Source organism: Equus asinus, chromosome 11, assembly GCF_041296235.1.
Source record: "Equus asinus isolate D_3611 breed Donkey chromosome 11, EquAss-T2T_v2, whole genome shotgun sequence".
Taxonomy (NCBI): domain Eukaryota; kingdom Metazoa; phylum Chordata; class Mammalia; order Perissodactyla; family Equidae; genus Equus; species Equus asinus.
In genome coordinates, this window is record NC_091800.1 from 8,590,547 (window position 1) to 8,613,182 (window position 22,636).

The 22,636-nt window shown below is 35.0% G+C and overlaps 1 protein-coding gene across 12 annotated transcripts in view; it reads left to right on the forward strand.

Moving 5' to 3' along the window:
* Positions 1-22,636, forward strand: part of CDK8 (cyclin dependent kinase 8) — a 125,236-nt gene that overhangs the window by 76,383 nt on the left and 26,217 nt on the right. The window lies entirely within an intron of this gene.

The window sequence follows — 22,636 nt, forward strand, 5'->3', positions numbered from 1 at the left end:
AGCCCCTTCGTACATTGTTATGTATTTTTAGTTGTGGGTCCTTCTAGTTGTGGCATGTGGGACACTGCCTCAGCATGGCCTGACAAGCGGTGCCATGTCCACATCCAGGATCCGAACCGGCGACACCCTGGGCCGCCACAGTGGAGTGCGGGAACTTAACCACTCTGCCAGGGGCCCGGACCCGTATCTGCTTCTATTTTAAACCCTACTGTATAGTAGCAGTCTTTGGCCAATAAGCCTTTACTAATCATAATTGAGTACATTATTGAGAAACCTTGCCATGTTAAGGCACATTAAATTTTTAAGAATTTAGAAACTTCAGAAATTGGCTTTCTTGTTGTTATTTTACATGGCAGAATAGTTTTTGCCCTTTTTTTTTACCCATCTAGCATTAAAGTGTTCATTAAATTGTGTGTTGTTCGTTAAATCTTTATAGATTTAAATTATTTAAACCTCACATTTCCCTTATTGCATAATTACACTGTGCTTCTGTTGTTCTCTTCTTTGTAAAGGTAGAGACTGTTTTAAGGTTTATAACAGCACCTTTATTTCAAGTAATTATAAACACAATGCTGGAAGTGATGGTTTGGTCTCTAAGCACGTGTGCACATAGGTCAAAACCCTGTAGACTTTGAGGTGGAGCCGATCTGCCCCTTGTGCAGATATTCTTTCCAAGCCACTCTGTGTTTAGTGCATTCAGTCTCTGGCCTTCAAATCAGGTAGTCTGGTGTCATAGTTGCTAGTTCTTTTATCTGTCTTCAGTAAATCTTGAAATACGTTTAATGGTAGTTATTTTATCTCCACTTCTCACACCTAGAAAGCATTTAGACTAGGACCAATAATACATTAGAAGTTTGGTTGAAAGAACTTTTTTCCTTATGCAAACCTTACTTTTAATAGAATTAGAATATTTTATTTACACACAATGGATTTAAAGAACAGAAATAAGACAAAGCCTTTGGCTCTTTATGAAGCTGAAAATAAATTTCAGCTTTACGGGCGGAGACAACTTAGGGAAAAACTATTACTACTTTTGAGCTCTGACCTTTTTTATGATCTCTAAAAGAATAAAATCTATGGCTAAAGGGCATTTTTCCCCATAGAGTTAATTATGCTAAGATAATGCTGCATTTTCTTTTTATTGTAAATTGTTTTTTATTATTAAAATATGTATATTAGATGAATACAAACTGATTTTTAAGCCAGTGTTTAAATTTTTATGTTCATATATAATATACTTAAACCACTTAGGGTAGTTTTAAGTACAGTAGAGAAAATAATTATGAAGTCTGATTTCTTTCCTCCCTCTTTTGGGAAAGCTCTTTCTAGTGATGTAGTTTAAACAAGTAGTCTTTTACACAGGGATAGTGTAGAACGGGGCATTTTAGATGTCTCCGTCTGTCAGTGGTGTACCAAGGGGGCGGGGGTGGGCAGTGGGAGAGTGCCCCCCTAGGTGCAGGCAACAAAGGGATGCACTGCCTGTAGATGATTTAAAGATAATAATGAAATAGACTGAAAGTGGTTACTTTTTATTGTTACCACATGCTAGCAATTCTGAACAAAATCAGTGATAAAATATTCCTCTTCACTGAGGCAAACCACTCTCAGTCCTCTCCCCTTCTTGGTGTGCCACTGCTATCTGTTTATTCCAGAATATTTCCAGGCTGTAATACATCATTTGTCTACTGCTGCATCCTTTGATTTTCCTGTTTGAAGTGAGATTTCCTGTATTGTCTGTGCGTGGCTTCTTAGTGCTCTTTCTGAACATCCAACCCTTCTGTGCATCACAGGCACACAGAGGCCCACTGAGCCATTGTGTCATTAAAATGATAACCTCTGTCCCTAATCTGGATCTTACTGGTTCAAGTGCCTACCTCCTGAATTATCCTTCAGTTCCTAAAGGAAAGATTTGTTATCATAGTTTTTAAAAAATGTGCCCACCTTTCTGCCAACTGAAAATTAAATTTTGGAGTTTTGATGTTATATAATCTTTCAACTATAGCTATATAGGATATTAATATATGTAGAAATAAAGTATTTACTCTGAAGAACATTCTTCAGGAGCTGTGTAACATGACTTTAACCCTTTCTCAAATATTTATTTTTTTGTAGATGAAATATTTACTCTATAAGAACGGATATAGTTAGTAGTTAATTATCGTCTTTGCTCCTTTTCAGTCAGGTTTAGATGAAATGTAGTGATACTGACCTTAGCAGATCTACAAGGTTTTTTTTTTTTAAAGATTGGCACCTGAGCTAACAACTGTTGCCAATCTTTTTTTTCTTCTGCTTTTTCTCCCCAAATCCCCCCAGCACATAGTTGTATATTTTAGTTGTGGGTCCTTTTAGTTGTGGCATATGGGATGCTGCCTCAGCATGGCCTGATGAGCAGTGTGTAGGTCTGCGCCCAGGATGTGAACCAGTGAAACCCTGGGCCACTGAAGTGAAGTGGGTGAACTTAATCACTTGGTCACAGGGCCAGCCCCCACAAAATTTTTAATGTTATAAATTTGACCAATTGGTTGAGTTGCTGATTTGCCACAAGAAACTTAATACTAAGGTGGATTATTGATACAGATTCCCTAAAAACACCATTTTAATAGTATCCCAGAATGTTACTGAAACTTTTGTTTAATAAAGTTGGCTATATTGTTAATAGAAATACTGGTTTGAGATGGGAGAGTTAAGTTCTTTGTTTGATAAGTGTAGTTGATCTTTAACAGTTAATAATCCTATTTAATAAATAAAGATTAATTTTGTCACTAGTAATCACCACATAGTAGCAGATTGGTAACTGGAGTCTGTCATCCTTGGTGGGAAATAGAGATTTAACAATTCTGGAACCCTTGTTGGGCTGAAGGCGGTAATAAATGCATATATATGGATGGGTTTTTGGCCAGCCCCGGTGGTCCAGTGGTTAAGATTCAGCACGCACCGCTGCGGCCCAGCTTTGTTTCCTGGTCAGGGAACCATACCACCTGTCTGTTGGTTGTCATACCGTGGCAGCTATGTGTTGCCGTGATGCTGAAACTATGCCACCAGCATTTCAGATACCAGCAGGATCACCCATGGTGGACAGGTTTCAGCAGAGCCTCCAGACTAGTCAGACTAGGAAGTCAGACTAGGAATCTGGCTACCCGCTTCCAAAAAGATTAGCCATAAAAACCCTGTGAATAGCAGTGGAGCATTGTCTGATGTAGCGCCGGAAGGTGAGAGGCTGGTGCAAAAGACTGGGCAGGGTTCCACGCTGCTGTACACAGGGTCACTAGGAGCCAGAATCAACTCGATGGTTAAAAAAAAAAAAAAAAGATGTTTTAAGAAAAATGGGCCAGAAAGGAAACACATACAATATTTATTTTTGTGAGATAATTTATGAATCCAAACCAAGCTTTTTAGTTTTAGAACATTGAAATATGTATGTTTAAGTTGGTTTGCTTAATCTGTTGGTACGGTCAATCTGTTTGCTGTAAGTGAAGATAAATGAAAACAAAGGTATACCTTTTAGGTTAGCTTTGTTCTTTCCTTCGACTACCTCTTCCCCTTTCTTATTTTATTCTCCTTCTCTCCTTGGGAAATGAAAATAGTTTGAGTAACCATCAATAGTCCTGGTTCTGGCATTACTATCCATATTGGTCATGGTTCTCCAGAGAAACAGAATGTGTATATATAGAGAGAGTGAGATTTATTTTAAGGAATTCCTCAGGCTGTTGTGGAGCGTTGGTAAGTCTAAAATCTGCAGGTTAGACCAGCAGGCTGGAGACCCAGGGGAGGAGTTGGAATCGAGTCCAAAGGCGCCTGCTGGCAGAATTCCTTCTTGCTTGTGGAGATCAGCCTTTGTTTTATTAAGGCCTTCAACTAGCTGGATGAGGCAGACCTACGTTATGGAGGGTAATCTGCTTTCCTCAGAGTTCACCCATTAAATGTGACTCTCATCCAAAAACACTTTCACAGAAATATCAACAATAATGTGTGACCAAATATCTGGACACTGTGGCCCAGCCAAGTTGACAAATAAAATAATCATCCTGTACAAATGAGTAAACAGAGGCACAAGCTGAAGTAATGTGGCACAAGTTATTTGAGAGGGTTTTTTCCTCCCCAGTTATCTGCTTATATAAAATAGGAGTGTTGGGTTAAGGACTATTAACAGTTTTTACCTGGTACTATAAAGAGAAACTAGGTATGGAATATTAATGGAAACGTCAAATAAAGATATGTTTAAGTGACAAAATAAGGAAAGATTTGAATCTCGTAGCCTGGTTGGATTGAGTTTGGTGATTTTTCTGATCCCAGGTAAACAGAAAGACATGAAGCACCAAAATCATACTTGATACTTTCTGTGTAGAAGCCAAGGTTTGATTTGGCAAACGTGTCTGAACTCTTTTCTCTGAAAAAGCTGTCCTCCTGGATTAAGTTAAAGCACATTGGCAAGGGCATGAGAAGTTTTCACTACCAGCGCCTCTGTTGTGACCATTTGGAGGACATCCAGCCAGTTCACTCTCTGTCTGGTCTCTCTCTACATCTGATTACTTTTTATAAAACCCTTCTCAATTTAGGAATGGTTTTCTCCTGTACTTTGTGACGTAAACTTCCAACTCGGTTAATTTTTCTTTTATTAGGAAAAATTCTGTGATCTATTAGAATCTTGAAAAAGACTGTCAAATATATGTGCATGTAGTGTTTGTGAATTGAAGACTCACGCTACAATCATGCTCCAATCTTCTTTTTATCTTTCGTCTTGTTCCTTGTAGTACTTATTTCCAGCCAACTCAGAAGTTGCCCCGCCTTCTTGAATCCCCTCCTCTCTTCATCTCCAGTTTTTGAAATTCTATTCATCCTTTAAAGCTCTGCTCCTGCTACCACATCAATAAAGCCCTCCCCAGTCACCCTAGCTGGAAGTGGGAATTTATGTCTAAAATCCTGTAGGAGGTGCTTTGAACTACTCATGGGGCACTTACCAGTTTGGATAATATGTTCTCTGTTTGATTATAAGCTCCTGAGGACAAAGAGTGTGGCTTAAGATGTATTTGTATCCCGCCCAATGCAAAATACACCATATGTTTATACAATATTGCTTAAATTTGTTGAGTGAATGAACCAGCTCATTTGAAACAGAAACAAAGTGGCTTCCAAGGTTATTCTCGATAGTTTTTTTCTGATATTACCTGATGCTTCTCCGTGTCTACAGACACATAAATACTCTTGCATTTCTTCTTTTTACTACCTCTTATCTCTGCTATGATTTACTACCATGGGACAGTGCAGAAAAACTTTATGTTCATACTACATGTTAAGTTCTTTCAGCAGCCTCCCTCTTTCTACCTAAAAGAACTCAGCTTTTACTTGTCAGTTCAAAGACCATTCAACTAGTGATATTGATCTCTTGATCTCTTTTACCACAGTCTTCCTCTTCCCAGTATTTTTGTTCCACCCAGTGAAACCTATTTCCTGACCCTTTGCCTGTCTGTTCTGATGTTGTCTTCATATCATTTCTTTTTCCCATTTTTTTCTTCAATCTTAAGGTTAGAAAATCTCCATCATAGTTCGTTTACGTCCCTCACTTTTTTCCAAAAACATCTGAAAGTCCCTTCTGTGTGAGTTATTCTTTAATTGTAGATAAGGGGCATTACCTGCCTTCTCCTAAACCTACCAGCTATTCAGAACTTGCAACTCTCGTATTTCACTTTTGTACTACATTTAACTGACCAGTTCATTGCTAATGACAATGTAAATACTTTTACTTCTAGCTAGTAGTTGTTCATTTTTAATTTTCTAGTGCACTCAGTGTTGGCTGAATTTCATGTTTTTTGTTGAAAATATTCATACAGCCATATGAGACAGACCACAGAAATGGTTTACACTTAAAGCAGAGTCTTAAGTGTTAAAGACTTGAGCTTTTGACATATTTCCTAAGGAACTTAATAGAAAGTAGAGTAGTAGTTAATATGACTGGCCTATTTGTCATTAATTTTTGTTAGGTATATATCAGGTGCTGATATGGTCACTAATGTGTTCCACTTTTTGAAAACTCTGATATCCCAAATTTCATTTTAGTTCATACCTTAATAGTTTTATCATAGTGGTAGATAACTTGGAACTACCAGGCACATAGGTTTGTGTTTTCATCCTGTTGCACTAAGTGGAGTGTAATATTAAGTGAGATATACTATGGCTTTTCATCATAGTTTTTTTTTTTTTTCATTCAAGCTGAATTACAAGTCTCTATAAGAAATTTGGAGTATTTTGGAGTATAGCAACTTTCTGCTAGTTGGTCACTCCTGCCCTAAACCAATTCAAAATAGTTTATGCCACAATAAAATTTCCTGAAAAAATGAATCTCTACAGAGATTTTCTTTGGCAGTATCCCAGTGGAGATGTGCTACTGTGAGTAGTACACGTTCTGAAGTAGCCCTGGGGGCCACTGCATACACATAGTTAAAAGATGCTGGAGCTATTTCAAAGCTTTAATTGACTTATTTAAAAAAAAAAATCTGATAGTGCTACTACCCTGCGGTTTATTTTAACTATACTGGGTAACTTGGAATCAGTTGGTGGGGCTTCAGCCGTCCTTGGTGAAGGATGCTTTGGTTTCCTAGCAACCATCAAGAAAGATCAAAATCTCAGAGTGAGCTATTGACTCAAACTCAATTTTATAGGGCCTACTGTATCAAGGTATCTTATTATGTATTGATGGGAGCATGATGAATTATTGCGGTATTTTGGATCTGATTTCTTTTTATTTGAGTGAAAGATTTCCTGGTTTATTAGTTTTGCTTACTAATAGTAATGTTTGCTCATGACTATATGGTTTGTTTGTGACATTCTCTTATTGTCTGCTGAACTCTATCATGAGTAAGTGTAAGAACTGAGAGGCAAAGAGGTTAAATGACTTGATTCTTGTTACTTGGAGAACTGTAACAAAGCTGGACCAACCACTGAATTTAGGGAAATTTCTTCTAGGACAGTGATTTTAAAGTTGCAGGTTGTGAGCCATAAGTGAGTCAGGAAATCACACAACACAACAGCCTTTTTATTTATTTATGCTTTAAATGGAATAGCATAGAGTAGAGAAAATATCAGAGAACATCATATGTATTAAGGGCAATTATTGTTTCATGAAACTTTTGTCTCAGTTATATATGTTTCTATGTGAATATGGTCATGTAATAAGAAATGATTTTCTTCCTGTGGGTTGTGTTCAAAAAGGTTTGAAAGCCACTGCTCTGAACTGTTTCCCAAAAGATATTTGACATGGTTAGAAAAAGAGGACATCAAGGAAAAAACTTAATCAAATTTCAAGAAAATGCTTAGTCCTAAATTATAAGTACTTTTATCTATTAGGCAAACACTTCTTGACATTGATAATAAAATCATTTTGAATAGCAGCAGCCCTTTAAGGAATATAGTTTTCTAAGCAGGGTTTATATATGGGTTGGAAATTTTAGGCAAGTTTCTCTTTCTCCATTTAATACCTTTCTAAAATGTCTGAATAGTTTGCATTTAACATATATTATTGTTATAATCAGAAAAAAGTGTTTCATCTGGACCAGAAAAATGAGGAAAATGTTTATTCACGTTCATACATAATATTCAGTGTAGCTTAGTTTGTTTTATTTTATGTTAGTAAAGGATGATATCAGAAAAAAAAAGCCACACATGCACTTTCTTTCTGTCTAAAAAGAAGGCCGTTAAATTCTTTAGGAAACAAAACACCAAGCAGAAAGGACCCTGAGCTTATCAATATGTGTAAAGAGGCAGAGCGACAAAATAATGAACAGTTGGGAGAAAGGAGCATGCCTTCTCGGCCTCTTTTCTGTTTTCCCTTCTCTGTGCTTTAGCTTCCCTGAAATGGGTGTTGGGAACATACTAAGCATGTTTCCTTAAAACAGAGCTTTTTGGAAGAAAAATGCTGTGTATTTTCAGGTTTAATCATTGTTTATTACTTGAGATTTGCTTCATTTATTGGAAACTCCAAGGATTTACTCTAATTTTGTTTGTTTAATTGTGTAGCTAGTCAAAACATATAAGATTGCATTCCATAAAATTTGACTTGAGGATAAAACAAGTTTTATTGATAACAACTGATTAAAGCAAATTTAAATGAGGTTGACATTAATTTTGGTTAACATTATGAATATTGAGCTTATTCTAAATTATCTTTACTTAAAAGACCAATTGGGCAGTTTTCCTTCTTGAAAGGATTTGATTATTTGTAAGCAGTTCATTTGATTTCTTCATAAATGCTGTATTTACTTAATTTTGATATTAATATTGAGCATATATAATGGACTGCATTCTATTATTTGTAAATAAGGAAAAAGCCCACTTAATTTTACTAAATGGCACAACTGCAAATATCATATGTATTTATATGGGCAGATTACAAGTCAATAATAAAAATAGTATATTATTTGGTTTGCATATTGCTTCTAGACTCCTTTTCCTTAGATTCTGAGTGAGTCTTCTCAGACACTTTATCAGCACAGTGCTAGAATCTTTTTAGTCAGATTTCTCACCGGTCTAGAACAGTTATCCTGAATTTTAGGATATCCTAAATAATCTCACTTTTTTTTTTTAAATAGAGTTTAAGATAATATTTTGAGTGATCCTGAATATTGACTAGAAGTAGAGAATTATCTGAGTTTTAAGTCAGATATATCTCTTTTCTTTTTAACCTAGTTGATGTGATATACATCATTATGTAATTTACATAACCATTCCCATTTTTATCAACAAAATTTACTGTTATCTAGAGTAGTGTGTTTCCAAAAACAGGACAGATTTGGGAAGGTTTTGTTTAAAGGACATCTGAATCATATTATTGGAGCTAAGATTCACTAGGTCTCTGCCTGCATCTGATATAAACTGTTATCTTATTTAATATGTTAATGGTGAACTCCCACTCTTTTTCTTTTGGCCCTTAGATATTTACATTAGCAAAAGAGAAATACACTGTCTGTAGTCAGAATACCCAGAAATGTTTTTTCCTAAAATGGTTTTATTGTTCTCTGAATTATACTCTGAAAAAGCATATAAAAATTAATATTCCAGTCTAACTTTCTAGTAATAGAGTCAGGACTTAGAGGATTATATAATTTTCTAGATTTCTGAAGATTTGCCAAAGTAATTTGACCTTTAAAGATAGAATAGTTTGGATTAGGTTTCTTCTTACCTCAGCTAAAGTGGTTATCAACCTGTTTGAAGTCGCTGGCGCTCAGGCCACATGTATCTTTTATTAAGTCTTTCTCAGTTTGACAACCATATCTCCTCACTGGATACAAGCAAATAAGAAATGATCAAATAAGAGGGTAAAAGGAACTCTTCCTACAGAGATAAGCACAAGCAGCTCGCCATATTTTAAAGTCAGTTCAACATAAAAGTTCAAGATTTTGTGTAAATGTTTGTAATTGTTGTTCTAATCAACAATCTAGGAATTTGTTTTGTAGATTTAGTAAAACTGAAAGTTTCCTCGAGTACAAACAACAATTAATTTCCATATTAAATCAGCAATAGTTATTGAATTAACTGTTGAAAACATATTTCTTTATTAAAGTCTCCTACCCTCAGCACAGCTGGATTTTACTTTTCCTTTTTACAGTATCACTTTATTGTATGTCTTTTTATTATTTAATTTATATATAATTTGCCTTAGATTTATATCATGCTATAGATATAATACTCTGAGTACATATATAATCTGAAGATTCCTAACTCTGTTCTAAAATAGATACCTGGATTTCTAAGATTAGTTTCAGCTGCCTTAATCCAGTCTTTTCGCAGATAGGCTTGTAGTTCAGGTCAGTACAGTCTAAGATGCCTATTTAACAAATATAAAAGGTAAACAATAGACTGCTTGCTTTTTGTTTTTTCTGATTGAGGAAGATTGTCCCTGATTAACATCTGTGCCAGTCTTCCTCTGTTTTGTATGTGGGCTGCTGCCACAGCATGGCTTGATGAGTGGTACGTGGGTCTGCGCCTGGGATCTGAACCAGCGAACGCCGGGCCACGGAAGTGAGTGCAAGAACGTAACTTCTATGCCACTAGGCCAGCCCCTGACTGCTAATTTTTTTTAACTCATTAGTTTAAAAATCTGTTTATATAAACACCATGTACCATTTGAAATCAAGACCATTTTTTGTTTTCCCTAATTTCATAGTCTAATAGACCATAAAGTTGGAAGGCATCTTAGAAGTGACCATTCCCATTCCCTCCATGGTGTAGTAATTCTTGGTAATACCTGCAGCAGATAATACTGTCACTGTTCAGGATCTCTTTGTAGTGGCTAGTGTTCTGTCTTACTAATTTTTTGGACTCCATTTATTGCCTTATGGCTTTACTTATCATTTCTATCATTACTCTTCTAATCCAGAGCACCTGGATTACTGCAAAAACTCCCAAGTGATCTTCCCTACTTGTAGCCCTGTGTTTATATGGTCTGATACCTACACAGCAATCAGAATGATCCCTCTAAGAAGTAAATCACATCACATCATTCCCCTACCTAAAATTCCTCAATAGCTTCCCACCTGTGAGACCAGTACACTCAAAATCTGTGCTAAACCTACCACATTATCATATGCAAACACTGGAAAACTGAAAGCTGCAGCATTGTTTTATGTGCCACTAAGAAGGAAAGCATGCTGCCGGTTTGACTGTCACACCACAGAGATGAGAAGACATAACCCAATTGCAGAAATATTAAAATTTTAAAAAGATAGTAAAAAGTGAAATCTATGAAATGCATTTTCTCTTTGTCATTTGGTAATGGTAAATGGCTAGGACCTATTTACTAGTGCAGTGGTAAATAATTGAGTTCACTGTTTTTTCTGTGCTTAATGAGAATTCTTAAGTTTCAACATTATGTATGATGTTTGTTCTGGGCTTCTAGTGAATACCTTTCGTCAGGTTAAAGGTGTTCCCGTCTATATCTGATCAAGTCATTTGTTTCTAAATCAAGAATGGATTTTATTAAATGGTTCTTCTCGTCTTTTGAAATGGTCATATGGCTGTTTCCTTTAATCTGTTAACGTGGTAACTTGCATTTATAAGATTTTATTTTGTTTTTACTGTTGAACCATTCTTGTGTTAGTGGGAGGGAGCAAGCCTACTTAGTCTTGATTTGTTTTCTGTCACTATTGGATTCCCTTTGCTGGTATTTTATTCCATCTATATTCACAAGTGAGATTGATCAGTAATATTTTTGTGTACTGTCTTTGTTCTGCTTTGTTATCATGATTATATTAGCTTCAGAATATGATTTTAGTCCCAGGAATAGCTTGTATAATACAGAAATTACTCTTAAAAGTTCGTAAGTCATCTGTAAAACTCTGATTCTAGTGCATTGAAGTGGGGATGGATGATTTTTGACTACCATTTAAATTTCTTTAGAGGTAATTGAACTATTCTGTAGAATTACAAAACCCTGGATTAAATAAGCATTTTAAAATAAATTATAAATTACTATAATTGGCTCTAGAAGACGTAGAAAAACTAAGTAGACCTGTAACTACATAAAGACATTTATCACAGGGCTACCTCTAAAAAATGTAACAAACGCAAGTAGTTCAGCAGTGATTCAACCCTCAAGTAACAGATAATCCTATACTATATAAACTGTTGTAGAGTAGTGCAAAAGAAAGTAAGTTTCTGTAATAATTTTATAAGAAGGAAGCATAACACTGAGACAAACCTGGTAAAGATAATGCATACAGCTGTGGACCAGTGTCACATATAAATATTTATGCATATATCTTCATGAAGTGTTAGCAAATAGGATCCAGGGGGACATTAAAAGAATACTATGCTCTAAGTAAGTAAAGCTCATTTCAAGAATGTGAGGCTGATTCAGTATTTGTAAACCTATTAACAGAATTCACCATATTAACAATACTAAGAGAATAACACTATGGTTATCTAAATGATTGTAAATGTAAAACTTTGCAAAATTCAATATTTGACAAAATTTAATATTCATTTCTGATTGAAATTCTTAATAAAAACAAGAAAAGAAGGAAACCTCCAAGCATGAAAAGTATATATACCAAGTCAACAATCACTGTCATTCTAACCTTCTGTCACCACTGTTTAACAATGTTCTGATCCAGAAATATCCAAATAACTCTGATAGGGGAGGCTAAATAAAACAGGATAAATGCAATAGTACTATGCATTTATTATTTGTCCTCTATTGAGTGAACAAATATAAGAATCAAAAGAGCCTTATAAGATATTTATATTAGATGTAAATAATATAGATTTAGAGAAATTTGGAATTATGTCCACTGAAATGTTTGTAATGTCTTAACTCTGTGAGGTAAGATTTCAGGTAAATTTCACTTTGATCATACTTTTCTGTATTTTAATTTTATACAAGAAGGTGTATTTTTTTTTTTTAAAGATTTTTTCCTTTTTCTCCCCAAAGCCCCCTGGTACATAGTTGTATATTCTTCGTTGTGGGTCCTTCTAGTTATGGCATGTGGGACGCTGCCTCAGCGTGGTTTGATGAGCAGTGCCATGTCCGCGCCCAGGATTCAAACCAACGAAACACTGGGCCGCCTGCAGCGGAGCGTGCGAACTTAACCACTCGGCCACGGGGCCAGCCCCAAGAATGTGTATTTTTATTACTTTAATTTTTTAAAAGCTGTTACTAATAATAAACAGTTTTTAATCTATAAAAAGCATAAATGTGGGCCCGGCCCTGTGGCTGAGTGGTTAAAGTTACATGTGCTCCACTTCAGTGGCGCAGGTTCGAATGTTCGGATCCTGGGCGCAGACCTGCTCCACTCACCAGCCATGCTGTGGTGGTGTCCCACATATAAAATAGAGGAAAATTGGCATAGATGTTACCTCAGGGCTAATCTTCTTCAAGCAAAAAAAGAGGAAGATTGGCAATGGATGTTAGCTCAGGGCTAATCTTCCTTAGCAAAACAAAGAAGCCATAAATGACTAAAAGCTAGAAGATGATCAAAAGCAATTAGGACTAGCATTTCATAGAGTGGTATAGAGAAATCATCTTGCAGGCATTGACAAACATGCCTAGGTACCCCCCACCCCAGGAAGTTCTTTCTTAGGAATCAGTGCAGTGGTGAATCACTGTTAACAGATTATAGTGTTAGCTGCCATTATAATTATCATTATAATATATTTAGGACTTTTTATATACCAAGCATCATGTTAAGCCTTGTATATGCATTAGTCACATTTAATCTTTGCAACAAGATTAGGCTGTCATCATTTTTATCCATATTTTACAAATGAGGAAATGGAGGTTAAGGTCACACAACTAATAGCTGATGGCATCCCTGACTTTTTTGAGCCTTATTTATTTATTTATTTTTGGTTAATTTTTAAAACTTTTTATTGAGTTAATGATAGGTTGCAATCTTGTGAAATTTCAGTTGTACATTATTGTCTATCAGTCGTGTTGTAGGTGCACCACTTCACCCTTTGTGCCCACCCCCCACCCCACCCTTCCCCTGGTAGCCACTAATCTGTTCTCTTTGTCTGCATTTTTAAATTCCTCATATGAGTGGAGTCATACAGAGATTGTCCTTCTCTATCTGGCTTATTTCACTTAACATAGTTCCCTCAAGGTCCATCCATGTTGTTGCAAATGGGACACTTTTGCTCTTTTTTATGGCTGAGTAGTATTCCATTGTGTATATATACCACATCTTCTTTATCCAGTCACCTGTTGATGGGCACTTAGGTTGCTTCCACGTCTTGGCTATTGTAAATAATGCTGCAATGAACATTGGGGTGCATGGGACTTTTGGAATTGCTGATTTCAAGCTCTTTGGATAGATACCCAGTAGTGGGATAGCTGGATCATATGGTAATTCTATTTTTAATTTTTTGAGGAATCTCCATACTGTTTTCCATAGTGGCTGCACCAGTTTGCATTCCCACCAACAGTGTATGAGGGTTCCTTTTTCTCCACAACCTCTCCAACATTTGTTACTATTTGTTTTGGTTATTTTTGTCATTCTAATGGGTGTAAGGTGATATCTTAGTGTAGTTTTGATTTGCATTTCCCTAATGCACAGCAATGATGAACATCTTTTCATGTGCCTATTGGCCATCCGTATATCTTTGGAGAAATGTCTGTTCATGTCTCCTTCCCAGTTTTTGATTGGGTTGTTTGATTTTTTGTTGTTGAGTTGTGTGAGTTCTTTATATATTATGGATATTAAACCTTTGTTGTATGTATGACTTGTAAATATTTTTTCCCACTTAATGGGTTATTTTCTTGTTTCAATCCTGTTTTCCCTTGCCTTGGAGAAGCTCTTTAGTCTGATGAAGTCTCATTTGTTTATTCTTTCTATTGTTTCCCTTCTCTGAGAAGACATGGTGTCCGAAAAGATCCTTTTAATACTGATGTCAAAGAGTGTACTGGCTACATTTTCTTCTAGAAGCCTTATGGTTTCAGGTCTCACCTTTAGGTCTTTGATCCATTTTGAGTTTATTTTGGTGAATGGTGAAAAAGAATGGTCAATTTTCATTCTTTTACATGTGGCTTTCCAGTTTTCCCAGCACCATTTGTTGAAAAGACTTTCTTTTCTCCATTGTATGCCCTCAGCTCCTTTGTCGAAGATTAGCTGTCTATAGATGTGTGGTTTTATTTCTGGGCTTTCAATTCTGTTCCGTTGATTTGTGTACCTGTTTTTGTACCAGCACCATGCTGTAGCTTTGTAGTATGTTTTGAAGTCAGGGATTGTGATGCCTCCAGCTTTGTTCTTTTTTCTCAGGATTGCTCTGGCAATTCTGGGGTCTTTTGTTGCCCCATAGGAATTTTAGGATTCTTTGTTCTGTTTCTGTAAAGAATGTCATTGAGATTCTGATTGGGATGGCGTTGAATCTGTAGATTGCTTTAGGTGGAATGGACATTTTAACTATGTTTATTCTTCCAATCCATGTACATGGAATGTCTTTCTATCTCTTTATGTCGCCATCTATTTCTTTCAGAAAAGCCTTATAGTTTTTGTCGTATAGGTCTTTTGCTTTCTTAGTTAAATTCACCCTGAGGTATTTTATTCTTTTTGTTGCGATTGTGAATGATACTGTGTTCTTGAGTTCTTTTTCTGTTAGTTCGTTATTAGAGTATAGAAATGCTACTGATTTATGTAAATTGATCTTATACCCTGCAACTTTGCTGTAGTTGTTGATTATTTCTACAAGTTTTCCAATGGATTCTTTGGGGTTTTCTATGTATAAGATCATGTCATCTGTAAACAGCAAGAGTTTCACTTCTTCCCTCCCTATTTGGATTCCTTTTATTCCTTTCTCTTGCCTAATTGCCCTGGCCAAAACCTCCAGTACTACGTTAAATAAGAGTGGTGATAGAGGGCATCCTTGTCTCGTTCCTGTTTTCAGGGGGATGGCAGTCACTTTTTGCCCATTGAGTATGATGTTGGCTGTGGGTTTGTCATATGTGACCTTTATTATGTTGAGGTAGTTTCCTTCTATGCCCATTTTGTTCAGAGTTTTTATCATAAATGGCTGTTGGATCTTGTCAAATGCTTTCTCTGCATCTATTGAGATGATCATGTGGTTTTTATTCCTTTGAGCCTTATTCTTAATCATGTAACTATAATTCCTCATCTTCTGAAGAAGTCCATCGTATTCCTCAAATGATTAGGGGAAGACAAATGTTGAGAACTATTGGTCTAAAATCTGTGTCTGAATATAGGAAAAAAAGTTACAGTATCAGATAAAGCATATTTTATTTCGAAAGATTGAAACATTTTATAATGGCAGAATAATTAAAATAATCCTTTAAAAGCAAAGAGTTTGTAGTTTATTCAACTTGGCAGTTCTACAAAAAGAAATAGAAATATGTAATTACATACCTTGCCATTTTTCTATCAGATTATGATGAAATTTTTAAGTAAAGAATGAACTAAAATTATAGACTAAAGCAATGTGATGTAATAGAGTTGGTTGGCATTTGGGGCTATATAAAAGAATAGATTTTTAAAACAAACATTCACTCAAAAAATTGTGTGTCTGGAAATGTTCAGTGTCTACTATAAGATAAAGATATACATGGCAGGTATTCACAAAGGCACACATTCTACGTTAATCTCTCAAAACACAATAAAATAAAACTAGAAATAAAAGCAGAATTATGTTTTCTTAACTATTAGATATCATCTTTTGAAAAATGTCCCATTTAAAATATAGTTTGGAAGTAAAAAAGATACTCTTGAGTTAAATGTATACATCTGTTGCAAATTGCAAGAAATATCCCAATGTCAGAATTCTTTGAAATCATACAAGTAAGCAGAAATATATAGCTTCAGACCGGTTGTTTGCAAGGCAAACAAAATACTAGAAAAACTTTTGAAACATATTAGAAAAAGAAACATATTAAAAAAAAGATCATAGAAGTCGTTAAGAAAAACACCAACTAACCAAAAGACCACACATGATATAAGCCATTAATTTACTATATATTTGTAACACATGTATGTGTGTTTAAATATGTAGTTTTAAAAGTCCAATTTCACTAGCAAAGTAATGCAGTAATGTTTAGGAGATGCCATTTTCTCAAATGAAAATATCGTCTTTTTTGTCAAATGATAGTACTCAGTTCCACACTGGCAGTACAATGCAGTAGTTAAGAGGATAGACTCTGGAACCAGATGGCTTGCGTTTAAACCTTAGTTCTGCTACTGATGAGCCAGTGTGAGATGGTTAATATGAACTAGCTCAGTTTCTGGCTTTGTTCATCTCATCTATAAATTGGAATAATGATGCCTACTCATATGGAGTTTTTCTGAGCATTAAATGAATTAATCTGTATAGAGGACCTGGCACATAACTAACATTTAGGTTACTGTTGTCAAACTGTCACTTCCCTGCTTAAAACTCTTTCTGAATTTTCATTTTCAAGATATAAGGACATTTTGTCTGCAAACTAGACCCTGCATTATTTGGCCCCCGCCTATCTTTGTCACCACATTTCCTGCCAGAGTACCCCTGTATATCATGCTCTACTCACAAATGCCTTCTTGACTACACCAAGCTATTTTCCACTTCAGAGCCTGCTTGTTTTCCCTTCTGCCTGAAAACTTCTTCTGCCTACACCCACTTACATAACACATACAAAAGTAACCCTTTCCTGTGGCTAGTTCCTTCTCATCCCTCAGGTCCCAGCTTAAATGTCACCTGAGAGAGGCCGTCCCTGGCTACCCTATCCAAAGTTAGTGCCCCCATTTTTTCTTCTTCACCACCTGATTCAAAGTAGGTCCCCCGTTATTCTCTTTAATGAAATTTTTTTTCTTTCATAGCATTTATTACACTTTGTAATTTTTAATCTATTTGTTTACCTTTTCTAACGCCTCGCTTCCATGTAGACAAGGACCATATCTATTTTGTTACCCACTATCACATGTCAGAGACAGTGCATGATACATGACATGCCCTCAATATGTTGAATGAATGAACACTCACTGCTTGGTCATAAATTACAACCTTAGAAAATGAGAATTATCAAGAACTTTAAAAAATATTGATTCCTTTTGATCTAGCAATCCTACTTTTAGCAAATTTTCTTAAGGATAGTATAAAAATGGTGAAGAGACCATCACAGCATTATTAATAAGGACAAATTGAAAAAAAATTTGCATGTTTGACAACTAGAAAATAATTGACCAAATTATGACATGTAGAAAAGATGAACTATTGTATAGTCATTTAAAATTATGGTAAGTTTAAATAATGTTGTTACAATGTTAAGAGAAAAAGCAGACTACAAAATACCATCGGCCTTCCATATCCATTGTTTCCACATCTGCAGATTCAACCAACCAGGAATCCAAAGACCTAAGATGGTTGTGCCTGTACTGAACATGTACAGACTTTTTTTTCCATGTCGCTTTTTCCTAAACAATACAGTGTAACAACTATTTACATAGCATTTGCATTATATTAGATATTATAAGTAATCTAGACATGATTTAAAGTATGGGAGGACATTTGTAGGTTATATGCAAATACCATGCCATTTTATATAAGAAACTTGAGCATCTGTGGATTTTGGTATCTGCGGGGGTCCTGGAACCAATCCCCTGTGGAAACCTAGGGATGACTATAATGGAAATAAAATCTGTGTGAAAAAGTAGATAACAATAGAAAGTATACCAAAAATTATGATTAAGTCTGGGTAGTGAGTTGTATTTTCTTAATCATATTCGAAAAAATTAACTTTTCTACAAGACCACGTATTATATTCTAAAAGGAAGAAAAACGTGTTTTTCAAAAGTATCAGAAGTATTAACAAAATTGAGTGAATAGATTCACACTATTATGAGAACTTATTATATAATAAACCAGAAATTATTTCACAACTGAAAAGGGCATCATTCCTTAATGTCATTCGGGAGAAGTATTTTTTTTGTCTATAATAAAATTTTTTTTTTACTTATATTTTAAAACTACACTAAATCCCACATGGCTCATAGGATGTAAAATATATATTTAAAAGTTGGGATATTTATTCCACCTACAACTGGAGGTAAATTGCTAACTATTCAAGAATTGACAACTATCACTAAAGATGTGATAGGTATGCTGAAATGTAAAAACACTAGTAAAAATATTCTTACGGAATATAAAATGTAAAATTAGTAACAAGAGGAAAGTAATATATTAGAACAATGGCAAAAATAATTGAATATACCTTTACTGTCTAAAATATAGAGAATTGATTTGAATATGTGAGCTTAATAACCAAAGTTTCCTCAATAAAACAAACCTACGGAGTGTAAATCAGAACATATGATTATCCATGAAAGATAGCCAAATTAAAATATTTGTTACTATTAGATATCAATTAGCTAATAAAAATTATAAAACCTTATGATATAGATATAAGATATAGGTATACATTGCTCTTGGTCTTGCAGTTTGGTTTTTATCACATTTAATGGTATTGTTTTTATCAATGTTGAAGCTACAAAACTGATACTTGAACCTTTCAAGAGCAAAGTCTGTTAATGTGTATCAAAACACCTTAAAAATGTTTATAGTCTTTACCTGATAATTTGACATTTTAGGAATTTATCGTAGATGTATACAGAAATGTTTGTCATGGCATTATTTTTTCTTTTATTAAGGAACTAGAAACAACCTAAATGTTTAATAGGAGCTGAGTTATATAAATTATGATGAATCCATATGATTTATTCAGATCATATCAGAAGAGTAATTTCCAGACTAAAACATCTTTGTGATTGAGGCCAGCCCCGTGGCATAGTGGCTAAGTTTGCACACTCTGCTTCGGTGGCCCAGTGTTCGCAGGTTCAGATCCCAGGCGCAGACCTAGCACCACTTGTCAAGCCATGCTGTGACTTCATCCCGCATGAAATAGAGGAAGATTGGTACAGATGTCAGCTCAGCGACAGTCTTCCTCACAAAAAAAGAAAAAAAATCTTCATGATAAATAGTGAGGAAAGAGGGTGCAGACAGTATATTTAGTATGATGCCATTTTTTAATTTTATAAGGAGTAAGAAAAAGGCAAAAAAGTATATTCTGAAATATTGATAATGGTCATCTGTTAGTTTGGAGATTATAGATGATTTGTTTTCAGTCATCAAGCGCATTGTGCTTTTCTTCATTGCCCTAGTTATATCCATTGAGCACTTACTACCTTTGAAATTTAAAATAACAAAACAAAATTCTAATTTTAGAACAATAAAGCTGTGGATATTATTTGATCTGATAATTCTACTTTTGTGATTTATCCCAAGGAAATTTCCTGGTATATGTGTCAGGATTTTTTCTTTTTAGGGGTAGTATAATTTATACAAACAATGTCAATGGGAGCATCATTAAGGTTGATGCCAAAAGTGGGGGTTGTAGGAGATACAACCATCTGTTATAGAGGGATACAATACAGTTAGTAAAGGTAATATAGAGACATCTAGATTTGTCAAGAAAATAATACTTGGGAAGACAGAAGACAAAATAGTGCTATTCACTGATTACTGTTATACTACCAAATTCATATGTTAACATTGTTTAGAGTACTATTTGGAGTTACAGTGATTTTCAGATTTGAATATAAACTATGTACACTTTTTGGTAAATTTGGTTAAATTCATAATGAGTGAAACTAGAACTATTTTGAAAACTAAAAGATTTTTGCTATCCTTTCTCTGCCCCTTAATACCTCTCCTTTAAGATGCATTTGATTTCCTTAATATTATTCACTTTGCTAGTCTTCAAGTAAGAGTTACATTTTCTTTTCTTGACTCTTTATTAGATTCTTTGCTTAAAATTTGTTATAAAACTTTACTGTTTTATAGAAATGCAGTTAAATAAATCAGACTTGGGAAGGAAAATATACACACATATATTAATATGTACACACACACTTTCTTTATTAGGAACAAATAAGATATGTCTGTGCCTAGAAATTTGAAAGTTTATTTCTGTTGCCATGGAGTTTCTGTTCTGTGCCCCCATGTTCCATTGTTATGAAATGAATATTGCCTGTACTAGTCTCTGTGACAGTAAGCAGATCTTTATGTCAACGAAAAAAAGGAGGTTATGTTCCAGATTTGATCTATTAGCACTTAAACTAGTATTCTGTGCCTCAGCTGCCTAAAATGGACAGCTAAAGAATTTTGTAATTTAAAAACTAAAAATCCATAGATTTAAAAGATCTCAATTTTAAACTAATAATCTGAATCATGTTTATTATTTGAAGTAATTTTGATGATGATATTCACAATTTGGTGAAAGACCATTTTAGTTTAACTTTGTTATACCTAAACAGCATATGAAAACAAAAAGTAGAGTTAGTAGACTGAACTGTTGGAAAACATGAGGGGCTTATTGAAAGGAAATGTCATCTAATATTAACCCAGTTACTCTCAGGAAGTTAATGCTTATTTCATAAAATATCTTGATTTGCACCAACTCTGACAAAGAACGTAATTCCTCTTCTTAAAAGAGGACTTCTTAGGTAAATAAAAAACTAGTAAACATGCATATGTCTTTTGATAGTGCCCAAAGGTGATGCACTCTGCCCTGTGCTGCCTCCATCCCCCCACAGAGGGTGCAGACCCAGCTCTGTGATTGTTTAAGAGAAGGACTAGTGAATTCTTGAGGCACCCTGTCTCCTGTTCCTTACCTTCCAGACCAGCTCCTGGTCTTTCACACTTCAGGCAGGTCAGGTGTCCTCAGCTCCGTGAAGCTTCTCCTTGCCTGCATTCACCCACCCGTTAATTTAGACTGTGACCTCGCTGAGGGCAGGAACTGTTTGTTTGTTTGTTGATCTCTAGTTCCTGATCCCTCTTAATTCAGTAAGAATTACTCAATGAATGAATGTATCGTACTTGAACTATTATTGCAGAGGATGAAGTTAACTGTCACAGGTAACATTTATCTTCTATCAGGAAGCAGATAGAATTTGTTAAGAATTCTTCTATACATTTTTTCCAGTTTATATAAAAGGCAAGAAACAACTTTATTAGACATTGATAATTTCTCTTTTAGCTTAAAGATGTTTAGTATTAGAGATAAAAAATACAAATTTATAGCTCTGAAGAAAAAATGAAAACTGTTTTATAAAGACATCTTCCATATCTCTTTCACTGGATTTCCAAATTTCTATCTATAACCTAGCTCCTTAGAAGATTTCATAAAAACAATTTATTAAAAATTACTGAATTTATGTCTAAAACTTTGCTGCCCACATTTGAATCTCTCATATATGTTATATATATATATATATAAAATATATATATATATATTTTGATGCAAATAATCCATAATCAATCTATAAATCAAAATTTGGGGTGAGTTCATTATGAGCCAAGTCTGAGGACTGTAGCCCGGGGGGCCTCCTTCTCCATGGAAGGAAGTGGGGTTGTATACTGTCTTGGAACAAGGAGCATACATCACGTCTGACAGAAATACCCCTTTTACAACAGTCACGAGATTGCTTTCCCAGCACAGCAGGTCAGTGGTCACAAGGTGAGCACAACAGGTCAGTAATTAATCCTTAGTTTCCAGAAAGAGATGCTCATCCTTAAAGAAATGCTGATATAGGGAGGAAGCTACATCCCTATCTTTAAGGACATCATTCTTGTCTTTGGGACATTGTAAATGTTTAAAGCAGACATAAAATGTGTGGCCACATCAGGCCTTTCTGGAAAAACAAGATCAGCCAAATTAGTTTTAAACCAAATGGCTTCCTCATATACTCCAGTATATCCTATTGCTTTTCATTTATTAGATATCAGTTACTTAATTTTTTCAGTATGTATTATAGTACAAAATGATTAACAACCAAACTGAAACAAAGTCATTGAGTATCTAGAAAGTGTGCTGCCAAGTTGTGTTGTTTACATTTGTGAAAGTTTAATTCTTAACCAGCCTTGGAGAATGGCATTGACAGTGGTTTCTTATGGATCGCTGTCTTCTTTTCATAGACAGATTCATGAAGAATCAGCTTTTCCTGTTGACTCTAAGTCTCCATTTTGCCTTGGTACGTTGGTGAACGTGTGAAGACCCCATTTTCACCCCTAAAATAAAAGGTTCTTGCAGTTAACTTGACCACTTCCGCCCCTATGTCAGATACTTCTGGTTGATAATGGTGGTTTCCTGATCAGCCCAATTCCTGTT